Raw genomic sequence first — 12,106 nt, 5'->3', positions numbered from 1 at the left:
CAGTTGAGTACCAAGCATCTTTTCAAAAATTAAAGATTCATTGGTCAGGGATCGATACTTAGCTCACTTTGATCCTGACAAACCATACGTATTGAAAGTTAACGCTTCCTGTTACGGCATCGGTGCCGTACTTTCGCACAGAATTGGTGATGTAGAGAGGCCTATTCATTTCGAATCAAATGTGTTGTCCAGAGTTCAGTGTAACTATTCACAAATTGAAAAGGACGCTTTGGCTATTGTGTATGGTGTCACCAAATTCCACCACTATTTGTATGGCACAAAATTCTACTTAATAACGGATCACAAGCTTTTTCAGTCCTTGGTTCATCTCACGAAACGGGCTTTGTTATTGCCTCAGTACCAGTACAAGGTTGTGTACCATCCGACTGCTCAACATAGTAATGCGGACGCACATTCACGTCTTCCGATTGGCCCAGATACAGATTTCGATGCTTCTGCTGCATCTCGTTGCCACATCGATACTCAGGTTTCAATCTTTTCTGCTGAACTATAGGAAAATTACACAGGCTACGGAACATGATCGAGATTTGTACATTTTGCTAAAATTCATTCGCACATCTTGGCCTCGTTTCATGTGTAGCATAAAGAACTCTGTAGTGAGCAGATACTTTGCATGTCGGCGTAGCCTCGCTATACAGAAAGGGATGATTCTTGTTCAGAATATCAGTGAACACCCATGTGTGTTGATCTCTAAAGCTTTGCAAAAAGGTGTGTTCCAATTACTTCACCAATGGGGATTGTTCGGACGAAACATTTAGCGCGTCGACACTGTACGTGGCAGGGTGTGGACGCCCAAACAGAACAGATGACGTCACAGAGTGACGCAGGTGCGGAAAATCAGTCCGCTCCGCCACAAACATTACCATGGCAATGTGTACACATACACTTTGCAGGACCTTTTTGGAACACTCGTTGGTTGATTGTGGTTGACTCGTATAGCAAGTTTACTTTTGCTGTGCCAATGAACTCGACAACGTCAGGTAGGTGTTGTCCTCTATTTTTTGCCTCGAAGGTTTACCTGAAGTAACAGTGTCAGACAACGGACCTCAGTTCACGTCAAATGAGTCTGAATCTTTCTGTGCACGCAATGGCATACAGCATGTAACTAGCGCACAGTTCCATGCACAGTTAAACGTCGAAATGCAACGTTTTGTCAGAACCTTCAAACAGTAAATGGCCAAACTTCGCTCCGCACACACCAGGGATGAAGCACTGCAACTGTTTCTTGCCTCCTATCGTTCGCACCCACGAGATGGACCATCGCCGCGGAACTGCTTCACAGCCGCCGCCATCGGACGCTGCTCCATCTGCTCCACCCTCCTCAGCATCTGACGACGATGGAAGGCCGCAAGTATCGCTTCGCGTCACACGTTACTGTCTTTTACAGGGTGTTTAGCGGCAGCAGACGGTGGGCGCGAAGCGAGATCGTCCGTCGACTTGGCGCATGTATGTACCTCATTTCATGTCCAGACGGCACGCAGCGCCGCCATCAAAATCATCTTCACCACTGCCGTGTGCACGGTGATCTTTCTGTGTCTCTTCCCCCACATTCATGGATCCCCAGATCAGCGCGGCCACAGCAGCCGCCAGAGAGTGTCATCAATACACCGCGGGACGATCCCATGGAGACGGAGCCTCCGCCTCCTCCGCCTTCTCTAGTCCTACCGGTGGAGCTGGATCCGCCCACACAGAAGCAGGCGACGCCTTCCACATCAGTTTATTGCCCTCTGGAGGTGGATGCATAGCCTTCTGGGGAAATTTCCACCAGAGCGCAGGCCGGAGGCCGGACGGAGCGGTGCGAGTGGAACCGGAAGTTTGACGCCCCCTGCAGCCACAGCTTCCGGTCCAGCGCAGCGTCCACCCTCCGGCCTCCCCTGCCGTTGCCGCGCTCTCTACCCGACGACGGTCTGTATCTTGTAGGTGGGGGGGGGGGGAGGAATTTTCCGGGAAATTTCCGGCTTAACATCAAGCACCGGCACGTCGCCATGGAAACTCACCGTAGAGAAGGCTGTGAGACAACGTCAGCCAATAGAACACCGACTAGGACGACACCACGATAGGAGCGGCATCTGTACGAAGAGAATGTAAGTGCTGCTCCAGCTAGCCTCGATCGCCCTAGAAGAGCCGCCCTTGAAGACGAGCTGTGACATAAACTCTGTAGCAGTAACTTATGAGCTTGTATGATCTGCTTGCATGGAAATTGTATATATCGAGAGACATTAATTGTTTGCATGTCGCCATTTGCTTGTTGCCCATCTTTGTAGAAACGCAAGTGTTGTTAATTTAACATATTGTAATAAACTCTATTAATAGGATTTGCTTGAAATGTTGTTTAGCTATCCGAGAAAGGAGATTCCTAGGCACCCTTCATTACACGATTGGGCAGGTTCCCACAAATAGGATCAGTCAGGTACTTCGAAAATTCTTCAGTCACCTTCCTTGGAACATCAGTTAGTGGTCCCAATAAGAAAGCTCCTCATGCTCGGTGCTTTTCTTCCTGTAGAATGATTTTATTTGCCTCAACATTATCACTCCACTGATAGGTAGCAGCTAGCAGCCTTCACAGACCAGCCAGTTTACAGCGGTAATAGGCCAAGGAGAGGTGTCAATGGCGTCAGTGCTTTGGCAGGTGGAGAAGTGTCAAGTGAGGCCCCTGGGCCAGCGTCTATGGAGGCGAGGAGATGCAGGCACGATGCTGTGAGTGCGCTGAGGTGGGCAGTGTGGGCGGGAGCGACAGTCGCCTGCAGAACTAGTGTGCAGGCAAAAGATAGCAGCCGAGTCTGGAAGCAGTAGCGACGCAATGACTCCTCACTGGTCAAGTTGAGGTGCGAACCCTAACCCACTGTCAGCAAGTGAGTGGTCCCCTGACTGAAGGTACCAGGTCGACACTCGGCAGCATCGGGCCTAGGTCCTGCCAGTAGCAGCCAATGCAGGCCACGTCTAGATGAATCATATCAGGTCAGCGAGTGGCACGGAACATTTCTCGAACTCTGCTGGCAGTGGCTAATGCTGCATGTCTAAAACGGGGAGCATTAATGTGAGTTTCACCTACGAAGGGTATGCTGAGGCAGCATATCTTATTACATAGGAAAAATAATAGCCAGCTGTTGGTCCAGAACGTGTGGTAACTCTGGTCGGCCTTACTACATTCTGACTCCTTCACTTCTACTGTGTCTCCAGTGTTCGGCCCTGATGGAGACAGTGACTCCTAGAAGTATGGTAACTTTGTATATGGCAAGGCCTGAATGGTAGTTTTTGCTGTGTCAGACCGGTCCATTCAGAGCTTCTTTCCAAAGAACGCCTATGCGGCCTCCTCCGTCCTGCTACCATGTACCTTCTTCTGTCAAATAATGATGGCTACTGGCATCAATCCGGCCACACTAAGTACAAAGAAACCGTGGCACAACAAAAGAGTGACGTTCATAACACAGAGCTTCCACCTCAGATGACAACAGTGGCTCTAAACCTGCAGTCTACGTAGCCGAAACGGAACTGGATCATAGATATGGGCACATCATTCCATTGTGCTTAAACTTTGTCGTGGAGGTGGTTGGTTAGTGATTAAGGCATTCCAGTAACTCTATAACTTATTACCAGATAGTTTCTCTAGATGACACATCCCACAATAAGCTGAGTTGGGCAAGAGTTGAAGATCAACAGTATCAAGATACGTCATGATAGGATTGGCAGCTTGCAGCTTTATAGTTTCTTGTTTAGATGTAACGTCATGGGGCCACCGACCTGATAAGAAATGCAATAACTGTTGTTCATCTTATCGACTATGCGAACCAGAACTGATCGTGTAGCGTACCCAGTGACATCCCACACCAACACGCCATGTGCTGTGTCCATACGACAGTCTCGCGCTGACTTCAGAGGCTTCCGCACACGGATACGTCTCTCGGGACACAATACGTAGAGGAGAGACTCGTCTCAAGAGATGCTGTGGTGTCCATTGTGGCCGTTCCTCTGCTGGTGTTCCTCCCTCCCTCTGTTGCTGAGGTTCCGTGGTGCTCCACTCGTCGTTGCACATCGCGTATACATGCTTGCCTTGCTGGAAGCAAGCCCATTTCCCGACTCAAGAAATGTGACGTTACTGTACGATGCTGTAGGGCCGAGCCAGTCCTCTCGCACTCTAGTCGCGTGCGATCCTTGAGGCCTTTCGTGGTGTTCGGCAAAGTCACTATGATCTCATCAATTTCATATTTACGTGGAAATCGTGGCATGCCAAACAACGCGTGCAGCAACATTGTGGAACTGCAGACCCGATAGGTCATGATACTGCTGCATTCGAATACCGGAATGTGTTGGCAGACAGTCCACATTCTTATACAAATTACAGTAACCAACATTCACATATCATTTATGAATAAGAAACCCCTCTGTGTAACCTTTTCTTTTATTCAGAATGTGGTACAAGTAGTATTCACTCCATTTGCTCGTTTCTTGCATGCCATCTTCATGTTGATGTTATTACACTCTTAATAGGCAGCAATTTACAAACATTTCTTAATGTATTAAATATCATGGCACACGGCTGCTATTATTATCAAACATTACTTTGTCTGAAAGACACTAACCTGTTTACCCTGAAGACGCGGACCATGCGTGTACAGGTTCGGTAGCGAGTTCTTGTTGTACCGGCCATGGCAGCTATGGTCGCTGAAATAATGCATAAACACAGGGAACAGAGAGTTACGTATCTTTCGACTGTGAAAAAATACTTGGATGACTACAGCTATGTCTGCATTCGTAAAGAACAAGGAAGAGAAAATGAGTGCATGGAGAATGGACTGGCCTGGAACAGACGTGTTGGTAGTAGGTATTCATTTGTTTCCAAGCGAGTGCCACTTTAATACCCTCTCCGAGGTAAAATAGAATCAACACGGACTTTTCTTCCCAGTCCCGAATAAAAAGCATTAGCCATTTATGTCATGAACGGGAATTCAGGGTTATACCAAAAAATTACATTTTGTCATATACATTTTCTTACCTTCACAATTTATTTGTGCGTGTAGTTCGCACCATAGGCCGTATTTCTGCAAATCATTTTAGTAGATGTAATGTTCCAGTCCGCTTGAGTTTCGCGATATTAATAATGAATTATTAAATAAAATGCGAGTGGTTTGGTTCAGGAAAAGTTCACAAGAGGAACAGAAAAAAAATGGCTCTGAGCACTATGGGAGTTAACTTCTGAGGTCATCAGTCCCATAGAACTTAGAACTACTTAAACCTAACTAACCTAAAGACATCACACACACCCATGCCCGAGGCAGGATTCGAACCTGCGACCGTAGCGGTCGCGCGGTTCCACACTTTAGTGCCTAGAACCGCTCGGCCACACCGGCCTGCCAGAGGAACAGAATTGCATAAGGAAGCAGAAACTGATTCACGGCATTGTGGACACACAGAGGATCACGGCAGCACCCCTTGTTCTGTACAGGCTATTTGTCGTTAACTGACTGACCGAGAGTTGGCACTTTGAATGGGAGCAGCCAGAATTTGTGTTTGCATAGTACGACTGGAACGCATTGAAACATATGCATATAACGTACCAACTGAAATATTAGTCAGACAGTCTGGACGGGACTTCCTACGTGACAAGCAACTACAAAGCATTCTTTAAAAATCTTTCTTTCCATCTTAAAGGAGATGTTGGGTTACAGGCCTTTCCAGCCGGTATTTGTATTCTGTGTTGTTGTGACGCCACTTATTTACGACAACTGGATGCTTATTTAATTTTGTAGAACTTTTAACTCGATCTAGATGGGTAGCTGAGAGTAAGATGTTGTTCATTAATTTTCTTTCGTGCCATGTTCCTGCATATGCCTTACGTCCGAGAGAAAAACCCCTCTGTAGATAAAAAAACCGAGGTAGAAATTTGTTGCCCGTTGTTTGTCTTACGTACGTTCATATTCTCTCAGTGGTCTTGATAATGCTATAGTGTGATTTTGTAATTCGTTGGTGTAAGATACGTTTCTGTCTAATTCTGTGGAAGACGAGAAACTTTAAAATCTTGCCGCTGCAGAGAATATTATCTTCTGCTATAGGAGTTGATTGAAGTAATTTTGCTCAGTAAGTTGTTCTTCTCTATATCACGCTGCTACATTATCAAAAATCCTTGTAGGTGCTCTTGGTTTGTCGACAGTTTCATTGAGTTCTTCGTTTTCCAGAGGATTCTGTTGCAGTGAATTGGATACTGTTTCGAGAAAAATATATGGGAAAATGAACTTCTGAATTTCGGAAAATTGAACGTTGTATTATAGGGCTACAAGAGTGATTTTGTGAGTCTGTTGTTACGTACTCTGTTGACCCCGAATCTGGTGATTGCTTCTTTTATTCTGTGTAGTATGTTCTTGGTTTTAAGTGATTCGTAAGGGAGTTTGTTTGGAAGCTATACCGTAGATCTTCAGCAGTGTGTTCTTGATTTTAAGTGTTTCGTGGAGGGAATTTGTTTGGAAGCTATACCGTAGATCTTCAGCTAATTGAAGCATCCTCTGGTTAGCAGACAGAGTTTATTTTTTCGTTTCATTAGAATTCAAGAAGAGAAACTGGTAGCTCCAGTCCATGTATTTGATATTTCGTGAGACGTACAAAATTATGTCGGCTTTCAGCTTATTTAATCTTTTCGGTGATGTCTTTCTGGCTACTTAAGAGTTCATCTAGATAGATGTAGACAAGGTATTTGACGTTTAGTTGTGGAGCAATTTCTTGTCCACAAAGACGAATGTAGAGTTTTGGGTTATCCTGTAGTCGGCGATTAGTAAGATTGCCATGTCTGAAAAGGAAAGGTTTACTTTTTGGTGGATTAGATCAATCGATTCTCGTTTTACTGGGCTACGGTTCAAGTTTGCTGATGTAGCTGTTGACTTGTTCATTGATTGCATTCGAGGTGGGCGCATGACACCAGTAAGTGGTGTCATCTGCGTATAGAACCATGTCTTCATTCCACCACCGGGGTCTTCGGATATCCGCTGTGTATATCGTTCATAACTAAGTGGATAAGGCGGCAGCCTGGGGCACTGCCGGTCTGGGTGTGGAGGAGGACGATTTTTGGCCCCCGTCTCGTAGTCGTACTTTCCAGTTTCAAATGAGGTTAGCTAATAATGGTGCTATTGCAGATGGGAAGTTGTGCTTTAGTACTTTGTGAAGATGTCTGTATCTTATCAAAAGCGCGTTCTGTGTGCAGAAAGAGGGTAGCAGTTGCCCCTGTGAAACTGCAGGTTTCCGCTGCATTGCTATTTAGCCTTAATCATAGCTCAGCGGGATTGTGTCTCCGAAACCAGCTTGTTCATGTGATATAATGTTGCAGTATGTTGTCAATTATGTCTTTCAAAGTCTTGTCAATTATTTATAATTATTTTTATATTTCTACGTTTGGTTTCAAAGTCGGTTTGCTGAGTGGTGAGTTCGACACGTTTCCTTCTTTATTTCGTGTAAATCACAAATTGTACAAGGTTGAATTCTTTCAGTCGAGGTATGAAAAGAATTAACGGTTTCCATGGGGTCCAGATTTTCAATGATAACAATTCTAGTTACAACATTCAGATCAATCATTACTGGGTTCTCACCGGGTTCTGTGGACATGCTGGAGTTTCATCTCGAGTTACGCCTGGAGCGTACCTTTTAAAAACCTTCGTCGTTATGTATCTCAAGAGATTCCGTTTCATGAGGAGAATCATTTGTTTAGCAATGAGTAGCTGGTTGTTGGGCGCACTGAGATTGCTGAGGCTGCTGAGATTGTTGGGGTCGGTTGGTGACTGTTGAGATTCGACCGGTGTCGTTGCGTCACATCTGATGATTTTCTCCCGTTTTTTGTTTAGCATGAAGAACGTTGACCCTGCATGGTGGAGATGGGATGACCTGAGCGTTCTCTTCATACAGTTTGTTTTGGACATGATTCCCGTCATATACCATTTGCTTCTTTTACTAATTTGACATTCATAGTACCTATATTTTTTCAAACAGTGTAAATATTTGCTACGTTGAGGAAAACTAACAGATCAAATTACACTTACACCTAAAAAAAAACCAGTCTGAGAAAAATAAACATCATTATACGCAACATAATGAAATCACAAATATCTCATTCTCTAGATCAGTGCTGTAAATTTACTCGACCTTGTGTTTATAAATTGACATATGGAAGCCAAAATAAAGTATACATTAGAATAGACAGAAGGAATTTTCAAAACAATGTTCATACCACATCTGAATCTCACTGCCTTGATATTATCTTCATTGGCTCACCGTTAAAACAACAAGTTCCACACACCAGTGAAAAAGGACATGTGCTAAATATTTTACAAGAAATAGAAAGTTTCTTATATATGATAAAACATCAAGACATTATTTTGAACCAACAGGTTGAATCGAAACAATTCATTGTAAATTTCACCAATGTTATTCTAAATGTTTCATGTTGAAACATATTCCTTTCTTTAGATAACGTGTTAACGTAGATAACACTATTTAGGAGTCAAATTATATTGTCTGTGGTTTAGCAAAGTTAGTCATTATCTTTGTATGTAAAGCACTCTACCATTAAAACTTAAACAATAACCAAATATATGTTATGATTGCAACTGGTATTTTATCAGTTAAGATTAAATATGTCACTGGCTGACGTCTGCTATGTACGTTGTGTGAAAAAACAGCTGTCATGTTAACTAATAAGAAACAGTAGTCACTCGACGTAAATGTGCCTCGAAGTATATTTTGTCTTCTCTAATGCTAGTAGTGCTACTGATGGACATTTGCTTTTGTTACTATCCCAGCAATGTATAAATAAAGGAATTCTCTGTTGTTCAGTTTATGTGAGTCAACCCCAGTACCAACAGCCCTCGTGTCTCGTACTTTTCGTAATCCAACACAAAACCTGTTTGTTAATGGTTCAGTTTTAATAATCACTATCTCCCAACGTATAAAATAGTCCCAGAGACCTACCCATATTTTAAACTTTAATGTAACACACTCATCACATCAAAAGTGAAAGCTCAAAATGATTCTCTTCCAGCAGAACTGGAATATTACATATCTCCTAGTCCTTACATACTACAAATTAGTTCCTTCCCTCATAAGTACAGAAAATATTTTTTCTTAAAACTCCGTTCGAAATACTGTCCTGATAATGATTCCTTACTTACAACTACGAGTAGTTCCCAGTATCATCAGTTTCATTCGCTTACAGAAATGACTGGAATAACTAGATGAAGATCTGAAAGCAATACAAAACTGTTCTTGTTTCTGAGTAATGTACAACTCCAAAGACTTTTAATCAGCATGAAAATATCAAAGGATCTTAAGCGCAAATTGATGCAAAATCCTTCCGGATCGGTAGACTTATCGCTTTCGAACTGAAACAATTCCTACATCTAACGAATTTTGGAGCTAGTGAAATGTTTTCAACAGTGTTAGATGGGAATCAGGTATAATTCTATGGATCCTACTGGAAGCACAGAATATAATAGTATCTGGGAAGCTGACAAATCCAGGTCGTTGATATAGATGTCCATAGACAACAGGTATTTTTTGGGCCTAAAAGTAATCTGTTATTATCAAGTGAAGAACGATCCACATGACATTCGTCCACAGCTGTATACATTCCGAAGATAAAATCCGGTTTTTGCTCGCATGATTCCCTGCTTTGTACAATAAAAGTCAGTTAAATTCGTACTGATATTCCCACCTCGTTGTTTCTGTCATCAAGCATCAATGCAGAAGTCAGTTTTCTCAACGGCCAGTTACTCCAATCCAGATCCTGGTATTCATAATCACAAAACTTCAGTTTTGGTAGTTAGTTGTGTAACACAATTTTCCCTAAGAAAGGTATACATAAAACCGGCACTTCTGACTCTGATTAAAGCTAGCAGCACATAAATATACGTCACATTACCAACTACACTGGCATAATAGCATCAGAAAACTGGCACTGAGAACCAGTCATGCCAACACAGTACAGTGGACTAGAAAAAAATTTGAAAAAGAGAAGATAAAACGTCGTTTAAACTAATGATGGTGCTTACGTTGTCGATGCTAAGATTTTTAATAGTAACTGTTTCTCAGAAACGCTACAGGAGAAACAAATAAGACAAAATACCATCGTTTCGTGGCGAAGAAATGATTCCTGAATTTTAAGAACTCGTTGTGTTATAACTGTGTTCCAAAAACAGAATGTTAGAATTCTAATGACCAGCAGTGCACATTGCGACTGTTTGGCAAATAGAGTATACGTACCGATTGATTTTTAAATGTTTGGAGTTCTTTTGCTGCAGCCCTCTTTTAATCTTCATACTACCCAGTCGACAGATTATAGAGGCCATAATGCAAGTATGATTTAAAAATGTGATGCCAAAAGTTCAAACAATATTATCAACTCACTTTGGGTTTGGTATAACATACGTGTATTTTTTTTATTATTCTTTGTGTTGCAATAATGACAGCGATACCACTAATGCTTCTTGAAAATACTGACAAAACTGTGCACCACATTAACAAGCACGTACTCCTAGTAAACCACCAAAGCTTTTTTGAAGTCCTACCTCTTATACTGGATGTCAAAAATTTCTGCAATAGCTAAACTCCATGAAATTATTTTAAGTCCAGTTTATGCTAAGTCTGTCCCATATGCGAATATCATTAAGAGTCCAAAGAATAGTTGGCTCATGGAAATATTCTGTGTTGCATCTTGCCAACTTTCAAGTATTCTTACAACTTCGAAACTCTTACACACTGATAAAAATATGCTAATTCGAGAACATACAGCTGGCAACAATTGTTGCAAGTTCGAAATACTCGCTAACCCGCGGAAATATTGTAAATGCACATGATTTGTTCCTAAAAAATTTGCTACGTTTCCTGCCATCATCGCGCCGATAATTTCACAAGTCCACAAACTTTTACTCGGAGGATTACAAACACTTCAGATCGCCACTTACCGCTCATGTATACATACGTCTGCACTGTTCTGCTCTGCAGTCCAGAACGACTGTACCATACCAAGATGGTCATTGAATCTTTAAGCCCTTAGACCTTGGTTCCAAAAGATCATCTTATAGAAAGGTTTCCAAATTGTACCAAACATATATCACATATTACACATATACATATAACATACCAGACTATACTTAACTTTTATCACCTTTAAGATAATGTATTTAATTTTTTGTTGAATATTTTACATTTCTCACAAACAACAGTATTGTCAATGTAATCGTTCGTTTGCCATGTTTGACTGTGTGAAAATTAAAAGTATGTAGGAATTAATACATTTGCAGATAAATACACTAGCATAATTTATTACTCTGTGATTACTTTTCTCACTTTATTACTTCTTTTGCGTAAAATTCACCTCTAGGTAGTATAGAATATTTAGTGTGTCATATAATTTAAATTATCTTTTATTCTTTTAAAATTCTCTGATGGAGGCTTCAGGCTCTACCCATTGACACAAAGTTTATCAATTTCGTCCAAGATGTTGATAATATATGAGTACTAATTTTTAAATTTAATATGATTAGCGAAACTTAGATAATTCACAGAACAGAAACTGCTTTTCTGCTTGAGGGCATGTTTACAAGCACACTTCGGTCATTCCACTCCTGTAAGTGTGTTTAATTACGTTACAGCTTTCTTGGATCAGGTTTCGGGATATTGATGTATTTAGTAAGTATGGTAGTCTCTCGTTTCCACCATGGTGGCTAGAACGTCACGTTTCTCTCCAATGACTAAGTGCACCTGGATTTTTCCAGTCGACCACTTTATCTGCTCCCTGAAACTGTAGCGCCCTTTTACTGTCGAGGATACTCCGCATGACGTCGGGTATGAACCTGCTGGTCCCATTAGTTCCATAGTCTCATGACAGTCGAGAGATCTGATTAACCCAAACAGAATTATCCTGGAATAATAAGATGCAGTGTTGATACACTAAGATTCTGATGTTGTCGACATTCGGCAGGTACTGGTATTTGTACTTCTCGCTCGAGGCATATCTCAGTCATCTCCTAAACAAATAACGTTGAAATACGGTCTGTGAATGAGGGAGCCCATACTTGTTCTTCAGTTATATTCAATATGCAGGTGGCTT

Source organism: Schistocerca nitens, chromosome 6 (assembly GCF_023898315.1).
Source record: "Schistocerca nitens isolate TAMUIC-IGC-003100 chromosome 6, iqSchNite1.1, whole genome shotgun sequence".
In the NCBI taxonomy this organism is placed as follows: domain Eukaryota; kingdom Metazoa; phylum Arthropoda; class Insecta; order Orthoptera; family Acrididae; genus Schistocerca; species Schistocerca nitens.
The sequence above is the reverse complement of the archived record's forward strand: the minus strand, read 5'-3'. Positions refer to the sequence as shown.